Source organism: Bufo bufo, chromosome 1, assembly GCF_905171765.1.
Source record: "Bufo bufo chromosome 1, aBufBuf1.1, whole genome shotgun sequence".
NCBI lineage: Eukaryota > Metazoa > Chordata > Amphibia > Anura > Bufonidae > Bufo > Bufo bufo.
Genome location: NC_053389.1, coordinates 609,240,176 through 609,267,960, shown reverse-complemented (window position 1 = coordinate 609,267,960; position 27,785 = coordinate 609,240,176). Strand labels below are relative to the sequence as shown.

Sequence of the window (27,785 nt, the reverse complement as noted above, 5' to 3'; positions counted from 1 at the left end):
AATATCTCAACATGTTCTGCTTTGGATAAACCCAGTATAGCTGCCAGCCTCTGTGTATTTGCAGGGCAGCAGGCTTTCTGTTTACACACAGTCCCATCAGGGAACTGATCTGATGGCTCATGTGAAGACCTTATTTTTTAACTTCTGACAGCTCATAAACACTTATTTAAGACATTCCTATCGGTTTGATAAGAAATGAGCTATGAGTGTTTGAGCTCAGAGATAAGGACTTCACATGAGCAGTCAGAGCTCAGAAAGCCTGCTACTCTGCAAATACACAGAAGCTGGACAGCTATCTTGGGAAAATGGCTGAACATTTTTAATAAACAATTGAAAAAATTATTTTAGCTCAAAATTAGTAGAGTATATTGCACCTTGGTTCATTATTATTCCATATATGCTGTATTACCAGCTTAAGGACTGCTAAAATATGTCTACTACAGTGCTTCTTGTGTGTTATTTTATACATATATAATGACTTATAAATTGCATTGCATAGTTTACCCACTTTTAATTGCATGTCATGTTATTTGCTAGAGATTAGCATGGTAATATATTCACTTAGGCTCATTCCACGTTATCATACCCATTAACAGCCTCTTTTTAGACCACTAGAGTGCAGTGCGGTACTAATGTCTGTAGGCTCAGCTCTTGCTCTGTTCTTTTCTTAAATGATTCTATATTACAATATATGTGTATATACAGTATACAGTCAGGTCCATACATATTGGGACATCGACACAATTCTAACATTTTTGGCTCTATACACCACCACAATGGATTTGAAATAAAACTAACTAGATGTGCTTTACCTGCAGACTGTCAGCTTTAATTTGAGGGTATTTACATCCAAATCAGGTGAACGGTGTAGGAATTACAACAGTTTGCATATGTGCAAAGGTGGTTACTTTGAAGAACCTAGAATATGACATATTTTCAGTTGTTTCACACTTGTTTGTTATGTATATAATTCCACATGTGTTAATTCATAGTTTTGATGCCTTCAGTGTGAATCTACAATTTTCATAGTCATGAAAATAAAGAAAACTCTTTGAATGAGAAGGTGTGTCCAAACTTTTGGTCTGTACTGTATATATATACACATTTTATCCATATATGCCTAACCTGCTTACTCTCCTTTTTATGCATCTATATATATACTGTATATATAAAGAAGGACGTATATATGTGTGTGTGTGTGTGTATGTTCCGCGATCACTCAAAACCACAACCATCGATTTCAACGAAACTTGGTATACACATCCCTTGCTACCTTAAAAGAAATCTTGTGGGGGTCTCAGCTCCCACAAGGATGTACCGTTCCTGAGATATTCCCAAAAAATTACCCGCATTAGCTAAGCCAATACAAGCCTGCAAGTCTTTCTCTTCATATCCTAACTGCCATACACAAGTGGAGGTCACTGTTAAAGGGGGGACACTGTGGAGGTCACTGTTAAGGGGCAGGGGCCACTATTAAAGGGGAAACTGCTGTGGAGGTCACTGTTAAGGCAGCAGGGTAATGTAGAGGTCACTGTTAAGGGGGCGTGCCCTGGAGGAGGTCACTGTTAAGGGAGTGGGGTGCTGTGAAACTTACTGTTAAAGGGGCGGGCTGCTGTGAAGGTCAAAGTTAAGGGGATGGGCTGCTATGAAGGTCCCATTTTAAAGTGGCGGGGCACTGTGGGGGGGGTCAGTGTTAAGGGGTGAGGGACTGTGGAGTTAACTGTTAATGGGGCGGGGTGCTGTAGAGGTCACTGTTATGGGGATACTGTCGATATCTTTTAACGACACAGACAAACATTAAATAAAATAGATGAAATATACCTGTGCGAAGCCGGGTCCTTCTGCTAGTATGTATTATAAAAATCCTTTTTTATGTGTCCTTTAAGTGTTTGGAAAGTCACTCTATATCTGACTGACATGTCACTTGTATATTTATATTACCAACAAAGTAACATAGTTTATCAGGCTGAAAAAAGACATCTGTCCATCCAGTTCAGCCTGTTAGGCCTCTTTCACACGGGCGTCATGTTTTAGGGAAGGATAAGATGCGGGTGTGTCGCGGGAAAATGCGAGATTTTTCCATTTTAATGCGTTTTGCACGCGCGTGAGAAAAATCTGCATGTTTGGTACCCAAACCCGAACTTCTTCACAGACGTTCGGGTTTGGGATCGGTGTTGTGTAGATTGTATTTATTTTCCCTTATAACATGGTTATAAGGGAAAATAATAGCATTCTTAATACAGAATGCTTAGTAAATTAGGGCTGGAGGGGTTAAAAAAAAATAAAAAAAAAATTAACTCACCTTAATCCACTTGTTGGCGCAGCCTGGCTTCTCTTCTGTCTTCTTTCTTTAGGACCTGGGTTAAGGACCTGTGGTGACGTCACTGCGCTCATCACATGGTCTATCACATGATCTTTTACCATGGTGATGGATCATGTGATGGACCATGTGAAGAGCGCAGTGACATCACCACAGGTAATTTACCCAGGTCCTGAAGAAAGAAGACAGAAGAGAAGCCGGGCTGCGCCAACAAGTGGATTAAGGTGAGTTAAATTATTATAATTTTTTTAACCCCTCCAGCCCTATTTTAGTAAGCATTCTGTATTAAGAATGCTATTATTTTCCCTTATAACCATGTTATAAGGGAAAATAATATAATGATCGGGTCCCCATCCCGATCATCTCCTAGCAACCATCAGTGAAAATTGCACCGCATCCGCACTTGCTTGCGGATGCTTGCGATTTTCACGCAGCCCCATTCATTTCTATGGGGCATGCGTTGCGTGAAAAACGCACAAAGTAGAGCATGCTGCGATTTTCACGCAACGCACAAGTGATGCGTGAAGATCACCGGATTCAGTGCGGGTGCAATGTGTTTACCTCACGCATTGCACCCGCGCGGTAATCTCGCCCGTGTGAAAGAGGCCTTATGCTGCAAGTTGATCCAGAGGAAATCAAGAAAAAAAAACTGTGAGGTAGAAGCCAATTTTCCTCACTTTAGGGGAAAAAAGATTCCTTCCCGACTCCAATCAGGCAATCAGAATAACTCCCTGGATCAATGACCCCTCTCTAGTAGCTATAGCCTGTAATATTATTACACTCCAGAAATACATCCAGGAACCTATTGAACTCTTTTAGTGAATTCACCATCACCACCTCCTCAGGCAGAGAGTTCCATAGTCTCACTGCTCTTACCGTAAAGAATCCTCTTCTATGTTGTGTACAAACCTTCTTTCCTCCAGACGCAGAGGATGTCCCCTCGTCACAGTCACAGTCCTGGGGATAAATAGATGATGGGAGAGATCTCTCTACTGACCCCTGATATATTTATACATAGTTAGATCTCCCCTCAGTAGACTTTTTTCTCAAGTGAATAACACTAATTTTGATAATATTTCTGGGTACTGTAGTCCCCCCCATTCCAGTTATTACTTTAGTGGCCCTTCTCTGAACCCTCTTCAGATCTGCTATGTCTGCCTTGTTCACAGGAGCCCAGAACTGTACGCAGTACTCCATGTGTGGTCTGACTAGTGATTTGTAAAGTGGTAGGACTATGTTCTCATCACGGGCATCTATGCCCCTTTTGATGCAACCCATTATCTTATTGGCCTTGGCAACAGCTGCCTGACACTGGTTTCTACAGCTTAATTTGCTGTTCACAAAAATTCCTAGGTCCTTTTCCATGTCAGTGTAAGGCCTCGTGCACACGACAGTTGTTTTTCTCGGCCTCCGTTCCGTTTTTTTTTTGCGGATAGGATGGGGACCCATTCATTTCAATGGGTCAGCAAAAAAATGCTGATAGTTCACCCGTTTGTGTTCCGTGTCCGTCGTCCGTGTTTCCCTTCAGCAAAAAAAATAGTGCATGTCCTACTTTTTTCACATTTGCGGACAAGGATAGGCATTTATTACAAGGGATCTGTGGGAAAAAACGGATCCTCCAAAAAAAAACCAGAGGATTTTTTAGCGGACGCACTATTTGCGGACGCAAAAAACAACTGTTGTGTGCATGAGGCCTTACCCAGTGTTTTACCATTTAGTATGTACTGGTGACTTGCATTATTCCTTCCCATGTGCATAACCTTACATTTGTCAGTGTTAAACCTCATCTGCCACTTCTCTGCCCAAGCCTCCAATCTATCCAGATCCATCTGTAGCAGTATAATGTCCTCTTCCATGTTAATTACTTTACACAGTTTAGTGTCATCTGCAAACATTTATATTTTACTGTGCAAGCCTTCTACAAGATCATTATTAAATATATTGAAGAGAATAGGGCCCAATACTGACCCCTGAGGTACCCCACTAGTGACAGTGACCCAATCTGAGTATGTACCATTAATAACTACCTTCTGTTTTCTAACATTGAGCCAGTTACTTACCCACATACAGACGTTTTATCCCAGTCCAAGAATTCTCATTTTATATACTAACCTTTTATGTGGTACAGTGGTATGTGGAACAGTGTGCAAAGAAAAAAAAGGGGTCAGTCAGCACATTCCAATGCGCAGGTGCACGTTGCTATGGCGGAAAACACAAATAGAAAAATACAATGCATGCAATGTATGTGGTACAGTGTCAAATGCTTTTGCTTATACAACATCCATTGATTCCTGGGTCAGACAGGGCACCTTTAATAGGGAATTTACTTTTAGATTCTGCATTTCATCTGACTATTTTTCTTCAGTGAATACAGTGGAGAGAAAAATATTTAATAGCTTTGCTTTCTCCTCATCGCTGTCTGCAACTTCCCCCTCATTACTCATCCCCCCTCAGCCACCATTGAAGAACATTTTAGGGTTAGTTTTACTCTCTTATTTGTCTTTTACATATTCTATTTTCTTTCCTTATAGTTTTTCAATGCTTCCTCGCCACCCTCCTGTTTTAGTGATTGAAATGCTTTCTTTTTGTCATTTATTGCTTTCTTTACAATTCTATTTATCCACTTGTTTGTTTCTTGTTCTTTACCCTTTTATTACAATGAGGTATGTACTATTACAATGAGGTATTTCTATTTTTGTCCCAGTTAGTTAGGCCTATGGCCTCTCTTAGTTGGCTAAATTTAGCTTTTTTGAAGTCTGGAACTATTGTTCTTCACTGAAGAATGACAATTGGAAGGTAATTTTTTTATGGTCACTATTTCCCAGGTGTCCCCCAACCTGCACATCTGTTGTTCTGTCAGGTCTATTGGTTATGGCCGTCCCTCTAGTCGGGTCCTGAACTAGTTGGGAAAGGTAATTGTCTTTGGTTATTGCCAAGAACCTGTTTCCTTTATGAGATGTACAGGTTTCAGCTTCCCAGTCTAGTTGAAGTCCCCCATAATAACCACCTCATTATGATTTGCCGCCTCATCTATTTCGTTTAGAAGTAGAATTTCTGTGGACTCTGGTATTTTAGGTGGCTTATAATAAACTCCTATTAATATTTTATTATTGTTTTTGCCTTCATGTATTTCTACCCACAGTGACTCCACATGTTCATGTTCCTCACTTATCATCTTTCCATACTGTGGGCTTTAGACAGGACTTTACATAAAGGCAACATCCATGGATCTCACAGGCCGGAAGCCTTTACGAGTAATACACACAGTATTACTCATACAGCCAATGCATTCCAATACAGAAGTATTGGAATGCATTGAAAAAGGGATTAGACCTCCAAAAGTTGAAGTCCCAAAGTGGGACAAAAAATAAAGTGAAAAAAAAAGTTGAAAAAATAAAGTTTCCCCCCCCCAAAAAATTAAAAGTTTCAAGTAATAAATAAACAAAAACGTCATTTTCCCCAAATAAAGTAAAAAATAAATTGGTAAGAAATAGGGGGAATAAAAAAAGTAGACATATTAGGTATCGCCACGTCCGTATCAACCGGCTCTATAAACATATCAAATGACCTAACCCCTCAGATGAACACCATAAAAAAATAAAATAAAAACTGTGCTAAATAAAAAAAATATTGTCACCTTACATCACAAAAAGTACAACAGCAAGCGATCAAAAAGGCCTTTGCCCACCAAAATAGTACCAATCTAACCGTCACCTCATCCCGCAAAAAATGAGCCCCTACCTGAGACAATCGCCCAAAAAATAAAAAAACTTTGGCTCAGAATATATGATTTTTTTTGTTTTAAAAAAGCTGTTATTGTGTAAAACTTACATAAATAAAAAAAAAAGTATACATATTAGGTATCATCACGTCTATCGACCGGCTCTATAAAAATATCACATGACCTAACACCTCAGATGAACACCGTAAAAAATAAAAAATAAAAACTGTGCTAAATAAACAATTTTTTGTCACCTTACATCACAAAAAGTGTAATAGCAAGCAATCAAAAAGTCATATGCACCCCAAAATCACCCCAAAATAGTGCCAATAAAACCATCATCTCATCCCGCAAAAATCATACCCTACCCAAGGTAATCGCCCAAAAACTGAAAAAAATTATGGCTCTCAGACTATGGAAACACTAAAACATGATTTTTTTGGTTCAAAAATGAAATCATTGTGTAAAACTTACATAAATAAAAAAAAAGTATACATATTAGGTATCGCCGCATCCGTGACAACCTGGTCTATAAAAATATCACATGATCTAACCTGTCAGATGAATGTTGCAAAAAATAAAAACTGTGCCAAAACAGCTATTTCTTGTTACCTTGCCTCACAAAAAGTGTAATATAGAGCAACCAAAAATCATATGTACCCTAAACTAGTACCAACAATACTGCCACTCTATCCCGTAGTTTCTAAAATGGGGTCACTTTTTTGGAGTTTCTACTCTAGGGGCGCATTAGGGGGGCTTCAAATGGGACATGGAGTCCAAAAAAAACAGTCCAGCAAAATCTGCCTTCCAAAAACCGTATGGCATTCCTTTCCTTCTGCGCCCTGCCGTGTGCCCGTTCAGCAGTTTACGACCACATATGGGGTGTTTCTGTAAACTACAGAATCAGGGCCATAAATATTGAGTTTTGTTTGGCTGTTAACCCTTGCTTTGTTACTGGGAAAAATGGATTAAAATTGAAAATTTGCCAAAAAATTGAAAATCTGAAATTTCATCTCCATTTGCCAATAACTCTTGTGGAACACCTAAAGGGTTAACGACATTTGTAAAATCAGTTTTGAATACCTTGAGGGGTGTAGTTTCTTAGATGGGGTCACTTTTATGGAGTTTCTATTCTAGGGGTGCATCAGGGGGGCTTCAAATGGGACATGGTGTAAAAAAAAACAGTCCAGCAAAGTTTACGACCATATATGGGGTGTTTCTGTAAATTACAGAATCAGGGCCATAAATATTGAGTTTTGTTTTTCTGTTAACCCTTGCTTTGTAACTGGAAAACAATTATTAAAATGGAAAATCTGCCAAAAAAGAGAAATTTTGAAATTGTATCTCTATTTTCCATAAATTCTTGTGGAACACCTAAAGGGTTAACAAAGTTTGTAAAATCAGTTTTGAATACCTTGAGGGGTGTAGTTTATAGAATGGGGTCATTTTTGGGTGGTTTCTATTATGTAAGCCTTGCAAAGTGACTTCAGACCTGAACTGGTCCCTAAAAATTGTTTTTTTAAAATTTCTGAAAAATTTCAAGATTTGCTTCTAAACTTCTAAGCCTTGTAACATCCCCAAAAAATTAAATATCATTCCCAAAATGATCCAAACATGAAGTAGACATATGGGGAATGTAAAGTAATAACTATTTTTGGAGGTTTTACTATGTATTATAGAAGTAGAGAAATTGAAACTTGGAAATTTGCAATTTTTTACAAATTTTTGGTAAATTTGGTATTTTTTTATAAATAAAAATAAAATTTGTTGACTTCACTTTACCAGTGTCATGAAGTACAATATGTGACGAAAAAACAATCTCAGAATGGCCTGGATAAGTCAAAGCGTTTTAAAGTTATCAGCACTTAAAGTGACACTGGTCAGATTTGCAAAAAATGGCCAAGTCCTTAAGATGAAATAGGGCTGAGTCCTTAAGGGGTTAAGATTATTTTGGTGGTTTGGATTTCATTCTGGCTCTCAAGAACTTACCTAATCACGATCCAGCGCATAGCTGTTTCAGGAAGGTTGCTACACTCATGAGCCAAAGGTTAACAATGTTTTGAACTTTTGACTTTCAGGCTCCATATCTCACCATCCACTACAGCTGCGAACGTGAGACTGCCATCATTTTCTAGACAATCATCTTGGCTATCTCATACATAAATTGGACTTGCAGCGATTTAGCATATTGTTATGCATATTCTTGTCATGTAACTGCATTGTTGCTGTTTGGCTCCTAAAATTCTATATTTTAATATTTTGTTAGTATTTTGTAAAACCCACCTTTGGCTTTCAGCACTGCCTGAATCCTTCTGGGCATGCTCTCCATCAGATTCAAGCATGTCTTGACCAAAATCTGTCCCCAGCTCCAGTAGCGGATTATAAATGGGACGTTCGGGTCGGCAGCCCTGGGCCCGGCATCGCAGGGGCCCAACGCCGACCCGAACGCCCACATACTGCAGCGGGGCACAGGAGCACATAGTTCCCTGCCCCGCCACCTATCACCACCATAGGCTTCAAGCCAAGTAGGCCTGAGGCCTATGTGGTGGTAAAAGCCCGGCACGGCGTGCGTGATGACGTCATTGAGCGCCTATATATGGGTACGCGCAGCGCTTTGATGTACGCGCGCCTGCCTCACCATTCTGGACACAGGTAAGTATTAGCCTTTATTTTCCTTTTTGTTGTTTGCTTTTTTGTGTGTGTGCCAATTTTGGGGGGCAGAGGAGGACATATTACTACATGGACAGTGGGGGCAAATGTTTAAATGGGGGCAAATTACTTAATTGGGGCAGTGTGGGGGCAAATTACTTAATAAAGGGCAGTGTGGGGGCGAATTACTTAATAAAGGGCAGTGTGGGGGCGAATTACTTAATGGGGGGCAGTGTGGGGCAAATTACTTAATGAAGGGCAGTGTGGGGGAAAATTACTTAATGGATGACAGTGTTGGGGAAAATTACTTAATGGAGGGCAGTGTCGGGGCAAATTACTTAATGGGGGCAGTGTGGGGGGTTATTACTTGATGGGGCAGTGTGGGGGGCAAATTCCTTTGTGGGGAAAACTACTACATGGGGAACAGTGTGGAGGGAATTACTACATGGGAGGCAGTGTGGAAGAAATTACTGTATGGAGCAGTGTGGGGGAAATTACTGTATGGGGCAGTGTGGGGTAAATTACTATATGAGGCAGTGTGGGGGAAATTACTATATGGGGCAGTGTGGGGGAAATTACTATATGGGGCAGTGTGGGGGAAATTACTGTGTGGGGCAGTGTAGTGGAAATTACTACATGGGAGGCAGTGTGGAAGAAATTACTATATGGGAGCAGTGTGGAAGAAATTACTATATGGGAGCAGTGTGGAAGAAATTACTATATGGGAGCAGTGTGGAAGAAATTACTGTATGGAGCAGTGTGGGGGAAATTACTATATAGGAGCAGTGTGGGGGAAATTACTATATGGGGCAGTGTGGGGGAAATTACTATATGGGGCAGTGTGGGGGAAATTACTGTGTGGGGGCAGTGTAGTGGAAATTGCTATATGGGGCAGTGTGGGGGAAATTACTATATGGGGCAGTGTGGGGGAAATTACTATATGGGGCAGTGTGGGGGAAATTACTATATGGGGCAGTGTGGGGGAAATTACTATATGGGGCAGTGTGGGGGAAATTACTATATGGGGCAGTGTGGGGGAAATTACTATATGGGGCAGTGTGGGGGAAATTACTATATGGGGCAGTGTGGGGGAAATTACTGTGTGGGGGCAGTGTAGTGGAAATTGCTATATGGGGCAGTGTGGCGGAAATTACTATATGGGGCAGTGTGGGGGACATTACTATATGAGGGCAGTGTGAGGGAAATTGCTATATGGGTCAGTGTGGGGGAAATTGCTATATGGGGCAGTGTGGGGGAAATTACTATATAGAAACATAGAATGTGTCGGCAGATAAGAACCATTTGGCCCATCTAGTCTGCCCAATATACTAAATACTATGGAGATAGCCCCTGGCCCTATCTTATATGAAGGATGGCCTTATGCCTATCCCATGCATGCTTAAACTCCTTCACTGTATTTGCAGCTACCACTTCTGCAGGAAGGCTATTCCATGCATCCACTACTCTCTCAGTAAAGTAATACTTCCTGATATTACTTTTAAACCTTTGCCCCTCTAATTTAAAACTATGTCCTCTTGTAGCAGTTTTTCTTCTTTTAAATATTCTCTCCTCTTTTACCTTGTTGATTCCCTTTATGTATTTAAAAGTTTCTATCATATCCCCTCTGTCTCGTCTTTCTTCCAAGCTATACATGTTAAGGTCCTTTAATCTTTCCTGGTAAGTTTTATCCTGCAATCCATGTACCAGTTTAGTAGCTCTTCTCTGAACTCTCTCCAAAGTATCAATATCCTTCTGGAGATATGGTCTCCAGTACTGAGCACAATACTTCAAATGAGGTCTCACTAGTGCACTGGTAATTCCTCTCCCTATACACCCAAGCATTCTGCTAGCATTTCTTGCTGCTCTATGACATTGTCTGCCTACCTTTAAGTCTTCTGAAATAATGACCCCTAAATCCCTTTCCTCAGATACTGAGGTTAGGACTGTATGACTGATTTTATATTCTGCTTATATCTCTCACTTATATTTTACGCCCCAGGTGCATTATCTTGCACTTATCAACATTAAATTTTAGTTGCCGGATTTTTGACCATTCCTCTAGTTTTCCTAAATCCTTTTCCATTTTGTTGTATCCCTCCAGGAACATCAACCCTGTTACAAATCTTTGTGTCATCAGCAAAAAGACACACCTTACCATCGAGGCCTTCTGCAATTTCGCTGATAAAGATATTAAACAATATGGGTCCCAGAACAGATCCCTGAGGTACCCCACTGGTAACAAGATCTTGGTCTGAATATACTCCATTGACTACAACCCTCTGTTGCCTGTCCCTCAGCCACTGCCTAATCAATTCAACAATATGGGAGTCCAAGCCCAAAGACTGCAATTTATTGATAAGCCTTCTATGTGGGACAGCATCAAAAATCTTACTAAAGTCTAGATAAGCGATGTCTACTGCACCTCCTCCATCTATTTGTCATGGATGGTGTTGCAGAAAACTGGAAGTTATAAATAAATATCCGACTGACTTGATCCCAAACTAAGGAACATATGGGTGAGCCCTATAAAACCCCTAGAGCTCTCCCTGACGGCTAAGGCCATGCAAAGATCTTTATGATAGAGGATTGCATGCCCTCGTACCTAGACTGTGTGACACCTGAAAACCCTATAATAGTGAGGGGACACGACCACCGGCTCCCTGCACTTAATAAGGAGGGAGTCAGGGTCACCTAGAATCAAGCCAGCACGGAAACACAAATAAAGGAAAAAGACTTATCTGAGGAACCAGCAGTTGCATCCTCTAGCAGTGAACACAATCCAGGAAGTACTATAAACCGCAAAGTGAGGCAGTATGGGAGGGAATATAAAAGGGAGGTAATTAGTGTAAATAGGTGACAGCTGGGAGAAGGAAAAGAGATGACAAAGTGAAACCAAAACAAAGAACATCATGCAAAAGGTAGAGAAGAACGTCTGCCAGAGCTTCTCAGAGAGCTGGCGGTGACAGTAACCCTCCCTCTACGAGTGGACTCCGGACACTCAGAGCCCACCTTATCAGGATGGGACCTATGGAAAGCCCTGATGAGACGAGTGGCCTTAATGTCCGCCACTGGGACCCACATCCTCTCCTCAGGACCATAGCCCTCCCAATGAACGAGGTACTGGAGAGAACCGCGGATAATACGAGAATCTCCAATCCTAGAGACCTGAAATTCAAGATTACCATCAACAACAATCGGAGGAGGAGGCAGAGGAGGGTACAGTGGGTTGGACATACGGTTTTAATAGGGACCTGTGAAAAACATTATGGATCTGCCAAGTCTGAGGAAGATCAAGACGGAAGGTAACAGGATTGATGACGGACAAGATCTTGTAAGGCCAAATAAACTTAGGACCCAACTTCAAGGAGGGAACCTTCAGTTTGATATTCTTTGTAGACAACCACACCAGATCACCAACATTCAGGTCCGGACCAGGCACACGTATCTTATCCGCCACACGCTTATATCTCTCACTCATCCTCTTCAGATTACCCTGAATCTTTTGCCAAATAAATGACAAAGACGAGGAAAATCTCTCCTCATCAGGTAAACCAGAAGACCCCTCTCCAGAGAATGTCTCAAATTGCGGATGAAACCCATATGCACCAAAAAATGGTGACTTATCAGAGGACTCCTGGCGATGGTTATTTAAAGCAAACTCAGCAAGGGACAAAAAAGAACACTAATCCTCCTGATTCTCTGCCACAAAACAGCGCAAATATGTCTCCAGATTCTGATTGACGCGTTCGGTCTGGCCATTCGACTGCGGGTGAAAAGCAGAAGAGAACGACAACCGAACCCCCAAGCGAGAACAGAAGGCCTTCCAGAATCTGGAAACAAACTGCGTGCCCCTATCAGAAACTATGTCTGAAGGAATGCCATGCAATTTGACAATGTGATCAACAAATGTTTGCGCCAGCGTTTTAGCATTGGGTAACCCAGGAAAGGGAATGAAATGCGCCATTTTGCTAAAACGGTCCACTACTACCAGAATCACAGTCTTCCCCCGAGGAACGAGGCAGGTCCGTAATGAAGTCCATGGACAGATGCATCCAAGGACGGGAAGGAATGGGTAACGGGAGGAGAGAACCCGATGGCCGTGAATGAGGGACCTTGGCACGAGCGCAGGTCTCGCAGGCTGCCACAAAACCCTCAACCGTCTTACGAAGAGCCGGCCACCAGAATCTCCGAGCAATGAGATCCACTGTGGCTCTACTTCCCGGGTGCCCAGCAAGGACAGTATCGTGGTGCTCCTTAAAAACCTTGTGTCGTAAAGCGAGAGGCACAAACAACCTCCCAGGAGGACAAAGATCAGGAGCCTCTGCCTGGGCTGCCTGAACCTCTGCCTCCAAATCAGGATAAAGAGCAGAGACGACCACCCCTTCAGCCAAAATGGGACCCGGGTCTTCAAAGTTCCCCCCTCCCGGAAAACAACGTGACAGGGCATCAGCCTTCACATTTTTAACCCCAGGGCGGAACGTGACAACAAAATTAAACCTCGGGTTCAGACGCTTGGCTGATTCCAAGTAGGCCAGATTCTTATGGTCGGTAAACACGGCAATAGGGTGTCTGGCTCCCTCTAGCCAATGGCGCCATTCCTCAAAAGCTAATTTGATGGCCAACAACTCCCTGTCTCCCACATCGTAATTTCTCTCTGCGGAGGAGAGTTTCCTTGAGAAAAAGACACACGGTCGCCATTTGGCAGGAGAGGGACCCTGAGACAAGACCGCACCCACACCTACCTCAGAAGCGTCCACCTCAACAATGAAAGGCAGAGAGACATCAGGTTGTACCAAGATGGGAGTGGAAGCAAAACTCTTTGTTACTAGAAAAGGCCTTAAGCGCATCTACCGTCCAGGAGGAAAAATCTACCCCCTTTTTAGTCATATCAGTGAGTGGTTTAACAACAGAGGAATAATTCAAAATTAACTTCCTGTAATAATTGGCAAAACCCAAAAACCGCATCAGTGCCTTCTGATTCTCCATGCGAAAACCAGAAGCGGAGAGAAGAAAACCCAGAAATTGAATCTCTGGAACCGCAAACACACAATTTTCCAGTTTAGCGTACAATTTATTCTCCCACAGAATGAGCAAGACCTGACGTAGGTGGTCTCAATGAGTTTTGAAATCAGGAGAAAAAATCAAAATGTCATCTAGATACACCAGTACAAATTTCCCCATTAAATGATGAAAAATGCTGTTCACAAAATGTTGGAAGACAGCTGGAGCATTTATCAAACCAAAGGGCATAACCAAATTCTCGAAATGGCCCTCAGGGGTATTGAAGGCCGTCTTCCATTCGTCCCCTTCCCTGACCCTGACTAGGTTGTATGCCCCTCTTAAATCCAACTTAGAAAAAACTTTAGCCCCAACAATCTGGTTAAACAGTTCCGGGATCAGAGTAAGCGGATAAGGGTCACGAATTGTGATACAGTTCAGCTCCCTGAAATCCAGACATGGTCTTACAGAACCGTCTTTTTTCTTAACAAAAAAAACCCCAGCGGCAACAGGTGACTTCAAGGGTCGGATGTGTCCCTTTCTCAGGCTCTCAGAGATATAAATACGCATAGCGACTCTTTCAGGTTGGGAGAGATTATATAAACGTGATTTTGGCAGCTTGGCGTCTGGGATGAGATTAATAGGGCAATCGCACTCCCGGTGAGGGGGCAGCTCCTGGACACCACTCTCTGAAAACACATCCGAAAATTCAGAGAGAAAAGATGGTACAGTCTTGGCAGAAACCTCTGAAAGAGACGCCGTGAGGCATTTCTTTATGCAAAAGTCACTCCAACCATTTATTTGCCTTGCTTGCCAATCAATGGTGGGGTTATGTTTAGTGAGACAGGGTAGCCCCAACACTAGAGGAGTAGGTAATCAGCTTAGGACGAAACATGACATATCCTCAACATGAGCATCAGCCACAGTCAAACGGATATTATGAACTATGCCCTTTAACGATTTTTGAGAAAGTGGAGCGGAATCGATAGCAAAAACAGGTATATCCTTTCCCAAAGTGCATACCTGGAAACCATGTGTTACAGCAAATTGATTATCAATGAGATTGACAGCTGCTCCACTATCTACAAAAATCTCACAAACAATGTTTTTGCTATCTAGCGCCACCCTAGCAGGTAGGACAAAACAGGAACTACAAGCAAACGGCAAACCTTTAATTTCCGCATCAACCTTGCCAATAGTAACAGATGGAAAGTTTTTAGAGGTTTTTTTTCTTTTTGTTTCTTTATTACCCTCAGAAAACTCCCTGAATCTCCTAGAGGGGCAAACATTTGCCAAATGATTTATACCCCCACAACAGAAACAAACCCTCCTCTGAGAGCTGAATCCTCTACTATCAGAGGCAAGCAAACCCAGCTGCATGGCCTCCTCCTCAGAGGGGATTGAGAGAGACTGAGGCCCCTGCGCACTGAATGAGACCGCCCCACTGTCCTTGGACTGAATATGACAGGAAGGAGTGATCTCTCCTCTCTCTCTAAGACGCCTGTCAATACGAACAGCTAGAGACATGGCTGACTCAAACGAGGCAGGTCTCTCATGAAAGGCAAATGCATCTGTCAATTTTTCCGAAAGACCATGGCAAAATTGACTTCGGAGTGCAGCATCATTCCAACCAGTATCAGCTGCCCATCTCCGAAATTCTGAACAATATATCTCTGCGGACTGTTTACCCTGGCATAAAAGACGCAGTTTAGATCCAGCCAGAGCAATACGATCCGGGTCATCATATATCTGCCCCAGGGCTACAAAAAATTCATCCATCGATCGGAGGGGCCGTGCCCCCACCGGCAGCGAAAAGGCCCAAGACTGAGCGTTATCCCTGAGCAGCGAGATGATGATCCCCACCCTCTGCTCCTCATCACCAGAGGAATGGGGAAGTAGGCGAAAATGAAATTTGCAAGCCTCTCTAAAGCGAACAAAATTCTCACTACCCCCGGAGAACGTATCCGGAAGCGAGATCTTAGGCTCGGAACAAACTCCATGAACGCAAGCAGAACCGGTCACCTGAAACTGAGACACAGTTTTACGGAGATCTGCTGCCTCCAGTGAAAGACCCTGCATGCGGTCAATCAAGGCTGAAACCGGATCCATGCTTAAGACGGTATTGGCGGTTTATGATGTCATGGATGGTGTTGGAGAAAACTGGAAGTTATAAATAAACATCCGACTGACTTGATCCCAAACTAAGGAACATATGGGTGAGCACTATAAAACCCCTAGAGCTCTCCCTGACTGCTATGCCCATGCAAAGATCTTTATAATAGAGGATTGCATGCCCTCGTACCTAGACTGTGTGACACCTGAAAACCCTATAATAGTGAGGGGACACGACCACCGGCTCCCTGCACGTTATACGGAGGGAGTCAGGGTCACCTAGAATCAAGCCAGCATGGAAACACAAATAAAGGAAAAAGACTTATCTGAGGAACCAGCAGTTGCATCCTCTAGCAGTGAACACATTCCAGGAAGTAGTATAAACCGCAAAGTGAGGCAGTATGGGAGGGAATATAAAGGGAGGTAATCAGTGTAAATAGGTGACAGCTGGGAGAAGGAAAAGAGATGACAAAGTGAAACCAAAACAAAGAACATCATGCAAGAGGTACAGAAGAACGTCTGCCAGAGCTTCTCAGAGAGCTGGCGGTGACACTATTATTTTAGTCACCCAATCAAAAAAATCAATAAGATTAGTTTGACATGATCTCCCTGAAGTAAACCAATGCTATTTTTCATCTTTCAATCCATGGGATTATAGATGTTCCACAATCCTCTCCTTAAGTATGGTTTCCATTAATTTCCCCACTATTGATGTCAGGCTTACTGGCCTATAGTTGCCCGATTCCTCCCTACTACCTTTCTTGTGAATGGGCACAACATTTGCTGACTGCTCCTTTGGAAAATGAAAGGTGGAATCTGATTGGTTGCTATGGGCACCTAAGCCAGTTCTACTTTACACCAGTTTGATAAATGACCCCAATTATGAGAATTCTAACGTGTCTGTAACAAACTCTTTAGAGACGAGATGCGGCTGAAAGAATTAGTCATGGAAGTCTGGGTCAAACGGAGGGGAAGAGGAAAGAGAAGGTCTACATGACAGGAGATGTCACTGGATGTAACAGGTATGTGGTGCTGTATTCCCCTATATGTAGCGCTGGCTCACTACTGTGACCTGCGTCTCATCTTCTCCTTCAAGTCTCTTTTTTTATCATAATCATATGTATTTTAAATTTGGCAACTAAAATTTTAATTTGGCACCTGCAGTCCTATGTAAAAGCCCAGATAACAGTGATAACTTTCTGTGTGCAGATAATGTAGTAGATGTTCCATGCAGTCCTATGTAACACCCCACATAACACAATAGTTCACTGTGTTATGTGGGGTGCTACATAGGACTGCAGGTAACATCTATGAAATCTGTACTCAGAGAGTTATGAGATGGTGGGGGTCCGACTCCTGGCACCCCCACCAATCAGCTGTTTGAGGAGACCGCGATGTCCCAGTGAGCGCCGCAGCCTCTTTGCTCCTTACCAAGCACAGCGCTATCCATATGAAAGCACTGTACTTGGTATTGCAGCTCTGTCCCATCTGAGTGATTGCACCTAGGCTATGTGACTGATGAATGTGATGTCAGAAGGCCTAGGAAGAGACTGTGGCGCTCATGAAGCACCGCAGCCTCTTCATACAGAAAAAAAACTAAAACTAAAATAGAGGGAGGGGGGGCGGACTGAGTTGGGTAGACAGCCCCGGGCCTATCATGCACTTAAAGGGAACCTGTCACTTGCAAAACGCATATTAAACCGACCACAGTACCTTACAGTATCCCCCAGTGTGTTGCTAATCATATTTTTCTTTGCTCTTTGCGTTTCTTCATACTTGTTAAAAACTTTGTTTTAATGTCGGTTTGCGATGTCTCCGAGTCAGGCTTGAAGTCAAGGGGGCAGCGGCCTCCTTGCTTCAAGTAAAGCTAAGCCCGCCCCTTACCCCTCCTCTACAATTAGATGGACATGCTGGCGGGATCGCGCTCTTCTAGCGCATGCGCGGTATGCTGCCTGTTACAGCGTGACGGCCGGGCGCGCGCGCAATCAAACTGTCCGGAGCATCCGCAGTCAGCAAAATGTAGGCGGGTGAGTGAGGATCGCGCTGTAACAGGCAGCGTACCGCGCATGCGCTAGAAGAGCGCGATCCCGGCAGCATGTCCATCTAAATGGTCGGTTTAATATGTGTTTTGCAGGTGACAGGTTCCCTTTAAAACAAAGTTTTTAACAAGTATGAAGAAACGCAAAGAGCAAAGAAAAATATGATTAGCAACACACTGGGGGATACTGTAAGGTACTGTGGTCGGTTTAATATGCGTTTTGCAGGTGACAGGTTCCCTTTAATCCGCCCCTGCCCAGCTCTCTTCTACACATTCCCAATGTTGGTGCATACTGGTCGACTCACTTAGAAACTAATACAGCTTTTTCTTCAACTCTACCCACAAGTGTTCGATTGGGTTGAGGTCTGAGGACTGTGGGGGCCAATCCAGCACCTCTACTTCATTGTCATTGAACCATTTGTTTGCCAATCTCGACATATGCTTTGGTTCATTGTCCTGCTGAAACACTATGTCGTCCTTTTCATACCCATAGCACTTGAGTGTACAAAGTAACTCGTCTTGTAGGCAGAGGTCGCAATAACGCCTGTACAAGCATTATAGACGTCTGTTCAGGCCATTTTAATCCCTTGAAAAAGTCTGAGGTGTACCAATACACCTTAGACTTTTCCCTGAAATTTATCAGCGCAAGGCGCGCAGTGAACGGCACAGACAGTGCAGTGATGCTGCCTGTGCCTGCAATAACAAAGCTCCTCACTGCAAGGAGCTTTGTTATTGGTTAGTTTGGGCAGGCGCCAGAGCGATACAGGCCCCTGCAGCAGAGGAGGCTGGCGGGAGCTGGAAGGAGGAGGGGCTAGATCTCCGGGGTGGCTGTAGTAAGGAGAGAGGGCACACTGCCCAAGGACCCCGGCAAATATGGCCCGGACATCAAGATTGATGCACAGACCAAGGTGACAGCAGCAGCAGCGTGTAATGTATCTATGTAGCACAGTGTGTAATGTATGTAGTGCAGTGTGTGATCATTACATACTGCCCCACATACATCACATACTGATGTATGTGGCACAGTGTGTGTGGGATGCATGTAGTGTAGTGAATGCACAGCAGGCCATTAAAGCCAAGTGATAAAGTACGGGGAAGATCCACTATAGGGACTGGACATTATCACTTCACTATAATTGTATGCTGTTATTTAGACTAGTAATGGTTCCCCCACATAAATACTGACCTCTTAGGGCATGTGTACACCACCACTATTTATTTCTGTTGTTCTGCTCCGTTAGATGAGCAGAACATCAAAAATAACGAAAGTGCTGGATTGGGCACGTAAGGCTGGGTTTTTGTCATACATTCAACATACACAAAAACCATATACATGAACGGACGCCAGAGACAGATGCCATACTGTGGCATCTATCACCATGGAGTTCCATTGCAAATAATAATAAAAAAAAGTATACCTTTTTTTGCAGGACTCTGCAAGATGGGAAAGTGTAGTGTACAATGTATTTCCACCCTGCAAAGTGCAGCAAAAAAATGGATAGGCTAACGTATACGTCGTGCTTTTTTGCAAACTCGAGCCAAAGATATTGAAGTCGAGGGTTCTTCACCTTTTTTCGGCCCACCATTACAGATTTGTGCAATGTGCGTTGCACAGTGCTTGCATGGACGTCTGTGATCTCACTATTACGAAGCATATGAGCAACCTCCACTGCCGTGTTTGTCGCACCAGAACTGATAGACCTTGTGATGAACCGGCTTGCTGATATTTTGCCTGGACGTCCACCTCTTGGCTTTAGAATGGATGAACAGACTTAATTTTTCTTCCAACTGTAACGGCACTCACATGCTGCAGTTTGGCAATTTTCTTGGTCGAGAGACCGCTATCGATGAGCTGGATGATGATGTTTCACTTTTCTTGGGAAATCTTCATGGCTGCTTCGAATCAGTGACCTTTCTCTTGGGAATCAACCTAATAACACACTGAGCTATTAGGGAATGTAAGACCAGGAAGAAGAAAAAGATTGTTCCACCACCAGGAGCAAAACAGCAACAATGCAGTTACATGACAAGAATCTGCATAACTAATCATATGCTAAATAGTTGCAAGTCCAATTTATGTATGAGTATGAGAAGTTCAAAACATTGTTACCCTTTTGCTTCTCAGTGTATGCAATCTCTGACCAGCCAAGCGCCGGCTGATCGACCTATGAGTGAGCTTAGGCGATGAGCCAATTAGGGTCCTGGCTCAGCATCCAATTCCAGGGCTAGGAAGAGGATTTAAGACTGGCCCTTCCTGCTGGTCAATGCCTGTGATTCACTGATTCTTGGCTCCAGTTTCTGCTCTGTGTTCAGTCAGCATTGTATTTCCCAGACCATCCACTTCTCACCTCAGCTTGTTTCTAGATTAACCCCTTGTCTACTGATTTGGGTTCTCCTGGCTTTGATTCAGGGTTGTACTTTTCTCCTGCTACTCCTCTGCATCTGATAGGTCTGCTACCTGTGAGCTCACACCTGTCTTCTGCCACCTGACTCTGCAGATGTAACCTGAGTCCTTAGCAAACAAATCCAACCTGCCTTTCAGTTGGCTCTGGTGAACACCTAGGGATAGTCTTATGTAGATCTACTATCCAGAGTGGTGAAGGAAAATACATTCCTATATTACTATAAATAATGAATACTTTGGTAATGACAACAAAACTCACAGAATAAGACACCAGGCTGTTATTAGATATTTTATTACATGTTAAATGCAGAAAGAGCCTAGGATGGCTGTGGACATACAGCTCACGGGGGTCTTAAACCTCAGACTGTACTGACATCTGTGTTAGGGTGTAGGCACAAGCATCAGATTTGTTGCAGGAATTTTTTTAAACTGAAAAACTGGTTATATTCCTCTGAATGGAATTGCTTTGAGAAACTTGAATACATTTCTGCTACAAATATTGCATGTGAATATACCCTTGGGATTGATGCCTGTAAAGATATGGTCACACGTGGTGGCATTTTTCTTTTTTTATGTTACTGGATGCATTCATTTCCAGGTAAACAGCAGTTTAACCAGCAAACCGCCTGACATTAAGCATTGATTTCAGGCAACATGTATGTACCCATAAAATTAGTTAAAGGGGTTTTCCCAGTATCATAACTTATCACAGATCCACAAGGTCAATGATGTATCTAGTTTCTGGAGGTCCCACTGATGAGAGCCCCACCGATCATAAGAGCAGGCCCCATTTCCCCCATCTGAATGGAGTTCAATGACTTCATTTCATATTGTTTAGAGGTGCTGGTCTTTGTTACACATGAGCACTGCTGCCCGAATTTGTCACTGTGGGACTAGTACAATACAGAGCTCGGCTATACTAGTCAGTCCCAGTGTTCATGTGTGACTATAGCTCCATTCAAACTGTGGACATGGACCCGTTCACATGATTGGTGAGCAGTATATATGTGTAATCTGAATTCCCTTCCTCTAACCACTTTTTTTCCAAACAGCAAAGACCACAATAAAATAGGTAAACTAAAATACATAGTATACATATTAAGAGAAACTTTCACAGTAGATATGCTCAGATATGACCAGACAGTATACCTTCTTTTGCATACTTTTCATATTTGAACTTGTAAAACAAGCTCTTACAAAAAAAAGCAAACATCATTATAGGGAACATGATTAAGGTAGTCACGTTGAACGTGGTGTCTGAGCTGAAGGTAGCATGTTATAGAGCAGGAGGAGCTGAGCAGATTGATGTATAGTATGAAGGCAAAAGCTTCGGTAAAACTTGAATTTCATTCATTTACATTCCTGCTCATTCTGGGCTTTGAAGTCAAGGAGGCGGTCCTATCTGTGACTGACAGCTATCTCTGTATACACAGTCATAGAGGGAAGGCTGTCAGTCACTGATAGGACCGCCTCCTTGACTTCAAAGCCCAGAATGAGCAGAAATGTAAATTAATCATACACAGGTTATACTGAAATGTTTTTCCATAAATCCATCTATCAATCTACCCAGCTCCTCCTGCTCTATAACATTCTGCCTATAGCTTACATTTTATTTTCATGGTGACAGGTAGTGTTGGGCGATATCAAAAATATTCCCATGATAACGATATTAAGAAATTTATCGCGATAAATACCCATTTAGAAGAAAAAAACACTTGGGGCGACAAGGAGACGTTATACTGTAGGGGCAGCCACAAGGAGACGTTATACTGTATGAGGGCAGCCACAAGTAGACTTTATACTGTATGGGGGCAGCCACAAGGAGACGTTCTACTGTATGGGGGCAGCCACAAGGAGACGTTATACTGTATGGGGGCAGCCACAAGGAGACGTTATACTGTATGGGGCAGCCACAAGGAGACTTTATACTGTATGGGGGCAGCCACAAGGAGACGTTTTACTGTATGGGGGCAGCCACAAGGAGACGACATACTGTATGGGGCAGCCACAAGGAGACTTTATACTGTATGGGGGCAGCCACAAGGAGACGACATACTGTATGGGGGAAGCCACAAGGAGACGACATACTGTATGGGGCAGCCACACGGAGACATTATATTGTATGGGGGCAGCCACAATGAGACGTAATACTGTATGGGGGCAGCCACAAGGAAACGAACGTTAAACTGTATGGGGCAGTCACAAGGAGATGTTATACTGTATGGGGGCAGCCACACGGAGACGTTATACTGTATGGGGCACCAACAAGGAGACATTATACTGTATGGGGCACTGGGGTAGCCACAAGGAGACGTTATACTGTAATGAGGGGCAGCCACAAGGAGACGTTATACTGTATGGGGGCAGCCACAAGGAGACGTTATACTGTATGGGGCACTGGGGCAGCCTCAAAGAGATGTTATACTGTATGGGGCAGCCACAAGGAGACATTATACTGTATGGGAAATTGGGGCAGCCACAAGGAGACGTTATACTGTATGGGGCAGCCACAAAGAAACGTTAGACTGTATTGGGCAGCCACAAGGAGACATTATACTGTATGGGAAATTGGGGCAGCCACAAGGAGACGTTATACTGTATGGGGCAGCCACAAAGAAACGTTAGACTGTATTGGGCAGCCACAAGGAGACATTATACTGTATGGAGCACTGGGGTAGCTTCAAGGAAATGTTATACTGTATGGGGGGCAGCCACAAGGAGACGTTATACTGTATGGGGCAGTCACAAGGAGACTTTATACTGTATGGGGCACTACTGCAGCCTCAAGGAGATGTTATACTGTATGGGGCAGCCACAAGGAGATGTTATACTGTATGGGGCAGCCACAAGGAGACATACTGTATGGGGGCAGCCACAAGGAGACATACTGTATGGGGCAGCCACAAGGAGACGTTTTACTGTAAGAGGCGGTGGGCCACAAGAAGACGTTATACTGTATTGGGCGGTGGGCCACAAGGAGACATTATACTGTATGGGGCGGTGTGTGGTAGTGTAGGGACGCCTCTTACGATCCATGTAACTGGGGTAAGATCCTATTAGGGTAATTCGTGTAGGAAGTCTTGTTTGGGAGATTTTAAAGAAGAGGACAGGGCTCCACATGGGCTAGAAGTGACAACTGGTATGGGGGGGGGGGGGGGGGGGACCATTATGTGGTGCTGTCACTCTCCACCCCCAAAATAGCAGTACGAGAGGAAGCTGACTTCAAATATGAAGTTCTCCTACCCCTATAAATCACCACGGACAGTGACTGCAGTCATTACCTGAAGGAGTAGTAAAATAGCCTGGGGTTATGTTAGCAGTCAGTAGTGGGCTGTCACAAAGGGTGACGCAGCTGAAAACACAGAAAACACCATCAATGTAAACCATCAGTCTACCGGAGCCCAGTACACATGATGTATACAGATATACACGTCATGTATGTACACAGTGACGTCTCTATTTATATGCATATCACATCACAGGTGGACACTGGAATGAAGATACATGTGTTGGTGACACATAATAATGTTTGTACAAAGTCTTGGTAATGTTGCAGCAGATGGCAGCAAGATCACTTACTGCTTTATGTTAGCTACCCCATTGGACAGAGAAAAGTCTATTTGTTAGGTACCACCGAGTTCTAGTCATATGTCACTCATACTACTGCACTGATAAGAGGCGGAGCAGCACAGCAAGACGCAAGGAGGAAAAGGAGCAGAGCGAGGCGGCGGCGTGGGAGGAGCAGTTCATGACAGGTTTATATAAAGTGAAAAAAAAAAAAAGCCTGCTCGTCCCCTCCCTCCAGCGCACTTGCAGCCATGTCCAGCCCTCCGCCCGCTAGTAGTTATGCAGGAGGCAGAGGCCAGTGACCGGGGGAACGTAAGCAGGTGGCAGGACGCAGAAATTTTAGAAGCGGTCAGCACACATGCGACCGCTCTTATGACGTCATTAAATACCGTGGTTATTAGGAAACAGTGATATCGCCATGTCCCCGTTTTTTTATTTCGTGGTATATCGTGGATACCGGTATATCGCTCAACCCTAGTGACAGGTTCCCTTTAATTAAAAAAAAAGTCACTTTTGTAGCTTTTAAAAAGTAAAATGAAGACTGTCTGGATTTAATGGAGAAAGTATTATAACACAATGGTTTAGGGGGGAAAAAAGTCCAGCATTTATGATCAGGATAACATTTCACTAACTGCATTAAACAAGGAGATGCAACACTGATCATCGATACGAGGACCTTGCTGTTTCAGCTAAGTTTTGGAAATAACATATGCAAGATGCTGAATGTGAAGTTCACTTTGGCTATACATGTATAGAGCAAGGAGGATGCACCAGTTCAGTGCAGACTCTACAGCAACCAGTCCCCAAGCTGTATTGTAGCATTTATCATCATCTGATTCCCCAGAAGTATTTCCATAGTGAAAACCACTGAATCCCACCTTCCCAAAATATGCACAAGTTGGATGATAAAACAATAGTGACATGAACTTCTATTGGCATCTGTCAGCAGACTTGTACCTATGACACTGGCTGACCTGTTACATGTGCACTTGGCAGCTGAAGGCATCTGTGTTGGTCCCATGTTCATATGTGCCCGCACTGCTCAGAAAGATGATGTTTTTATATATGCAAATGAGCCTCTAAGAGCAACGGGGGTGTTGTCATTACACCTAGAGGTTCTGCTCTCTCTTTGCAACTGCTGTGGGCTTGGCAAGTAAAATATCACACCTGACCAGTCATGGGTACAAATCTGCTGACAGATGCCCTTGATGGTATTTTAGCACATAAAACATGACACACAAATATTATCTAGCAATTATAGTACATGCAGAGTATTGTTGCTACATGACATCTACTATACAAAGACCATGAGGAGGTCCTCTAAAAGGTGTCAAATTAGAGCATCCTAGGAATGGATCCAGCCCTACCAAAAGGTATAGGTAGAAAATAGCATGCCATAGTGAAGTCATAAGATGCATATCTGGAGCAGGCAGCCCTGGACGGCTCATGGCTGACGGTAAAGACGAGGGTAAATGCCTGCTGCCACCATGGTTGGCGTCAGTGTGGCAAGAGGAATGTAGTTCTTTTACAAGGAGGGACTATGGGGGTTCATAACCTCATTTCAAACAATTATATACATTTGTAATACAGAACACATTTCAAGAATGCATGATAATTGTATGCTACATGCCACGTGTGACTTGCATAACTGCAATAGGAAATGACATAACAACTATGTATATCTGCTACTCATAACGAGATCGGCCCCCATTAGATTTAATGGGGTTTTGACAGCAGGAAGAGGGCAGTCTGCAGCGCTATTAGTGGCATCAAAGATATGGGAACCTCCAAAGAATACCATAAAAGTCATTTTACTATCCGTCCTTTATTTGCAGGATGGTTATGCTATGCATGGAGGATGACCCACATTGACCATTTGATTGAATTGTTGTTGTACAGCTTACTATACCATATTTAATGTACGGTTTGAACAGTGTATATGTTAGTTTTACTGTCATGACCCATAAGTGCCTTGTGTTATTCCTTGTCTGAGATAATTAAAAATCTTAGACAAGCCCTTTAAGATAAAAATCATCTTATACTCACTGCTGTTCTCTGTGGTTCTGGTCCGGTTCTCCTGCTGATGCTTGTTTATAACCTGTAGCGTGATGTGCCGGTATAAGGCATATGACTGCTACAGCCAATCTCTGGCATATAGCTGAGAACAGTTACTGGCTGCAGCAGTCACACCTGCACATCACTGTGCGTTGGTGAATCATGTCCGCTGAGGACTAGGGATGAGCGAACCCAAACTTTACAGGTTCGGGTAGTGGAGAAATCCCGTTATGAATTCCTTTATAACGGATGACGGAGTGCAAAATGCAAGCCTTTAGAGGCATTCTGTTTTGATCCGTCGTAATAGAAGTCTAACGGATCCGTCTGGTCTCCTTTATGCAGGACTTTGTTTTCCGTCCTTCATCATGGAAACCAGACGGATCCGTTATGCATTCAGTCATAGAATTTCGTTAGATTCCATTATAACGGAATCCATAATGGGATTCCTCCATTGCCCGAACGCCGAACCCGAATCTGTAAATTTCAGGTTCGCTTATCCCTACGGAGGACAGTAACTGACTCCCGTGCAATATACCGCTGCTGCAGTTTTTATGCAAGTAGAGGCAGGAGGACTGGACTAGCACCGCAGAGTACAACACAAGAATATCACGGAAGTCATTTGACCCATTAGGATTAGCTGGTAATCATTTGAAAACAGATTAGACCTAGGTATCCTGGCTCATAAACAGGAGACATTACACTAGTTCCACAAAACCAACCCCAAGCAGCTGTAGCTACCGGTAGAGATATAACATACTAACCATACATTTATAATACTGTTGGACTTACATGGCTGCTTAAAGAATCCAAGGCGACAAAGCAAAAAAGGTATCAAAATATGCATAATGTAACATAAAAAATACTTGGTTTTAGGTTACAAAAAATTATAAAAATACTGTGATAAAAAGACTTGGAATGATAGTGAAGCCATCACTACACGATTAATGCGGAAACGTCCAAGTGCTTCTAATTTACTACAAAGTTTTTCCCAAAAGTGCAAAGAATGCAAAAGGTTGTTGGCCCCTTTATTCCTGACTATTCTTACTCTTCAGCATGTTTTTTTTCTCCTCTAAAACTTAGTTTTTAGGACCCTCATCAATGGCCTATCATGTTTCTGCTGGATCTCAGTATTGCAGTTATACGACAGGATCAGACATTTTTGTGGACAAGCTCACTAATGGTCCATTCACACATCCGTATGTGATCCGCAAAACACGGACATCGGCAATGTGCGTTCCGCATTTTGCGGACCGCACATCGCCGGCACACTCATATAAAATGCCTTTTGCGGATGCGGACAGCACATTCCAGCCCCATTGAAAATGAATGCAAAATTCAGCTTCTAACACACTTAGGGGGTCATTTATCAAACTGGTGTAAAATAGAACTGGCTTAGTTGCCCATAGCAACCAATCAGATTCCTCCTTTCATTTTAGACAGCTCCTTTAGAAAATTAAAGGAGGAATCTGATTGGTTGCTAGTTCTACTTTACACCAGTTTGATAATTGACCCCCTTAATATGCCAATTCTTGAAGTGTTTTTGGGAAACAGCAGCATAAAAATACTTGTCCGTGTGAACTATGGCCCAATAGGAAGCTGTTTTCAAGCGTTCTTGAAGCGTATAACAGTGCATAAAACAAGCATTTTATCTACACTATCTGCGCCATATTTTGCCATGTGAGTATGGCAGAACACTAAATCCAGCCTTTTTTTTAATGCCTGGAATGGCTAGCAGGGAACAACTTTGCGTCTAACTGTACAGCAAATTAAGGGCAATTTGCGGTCCCCAACGAACGGGCACCATCCGTGCGGCGGCCGCGATGGAGCCAGACCCATTCAACTTGAATGGGTCCATGATCTGTCCGCACCGCAAAACAAATTGAATATGTTCTATTATTTTGCGGTGCAGAGGCACGGACAG

At 43.1% G+C, this 27,785-nt stretch overlaps 1 long non-coding RNA gene across 1 annotated transcript; it reads right to left on the bottom strand.

The window, feature by feature from the left end:
• Positions 1-16,611: 16,611 nt before the first annotated feature.
• Positions 16,612-27,760, bottom strand: LOC120985612. The gene is made up of 3 exons (XR_005775561.1): positions 27,359-27,760; positions 18,447-18,454; positions 16,612-16,651 (listed from the first exon to the last, which is right to left on the bottom strand). It is a non-coding gene; the product is annotated as an uncharacterized LOC120985612 (long non-coding RNA).
• Between the last annotated feature and the right edge of the window lie 25 nt (positions 27,761-27,785).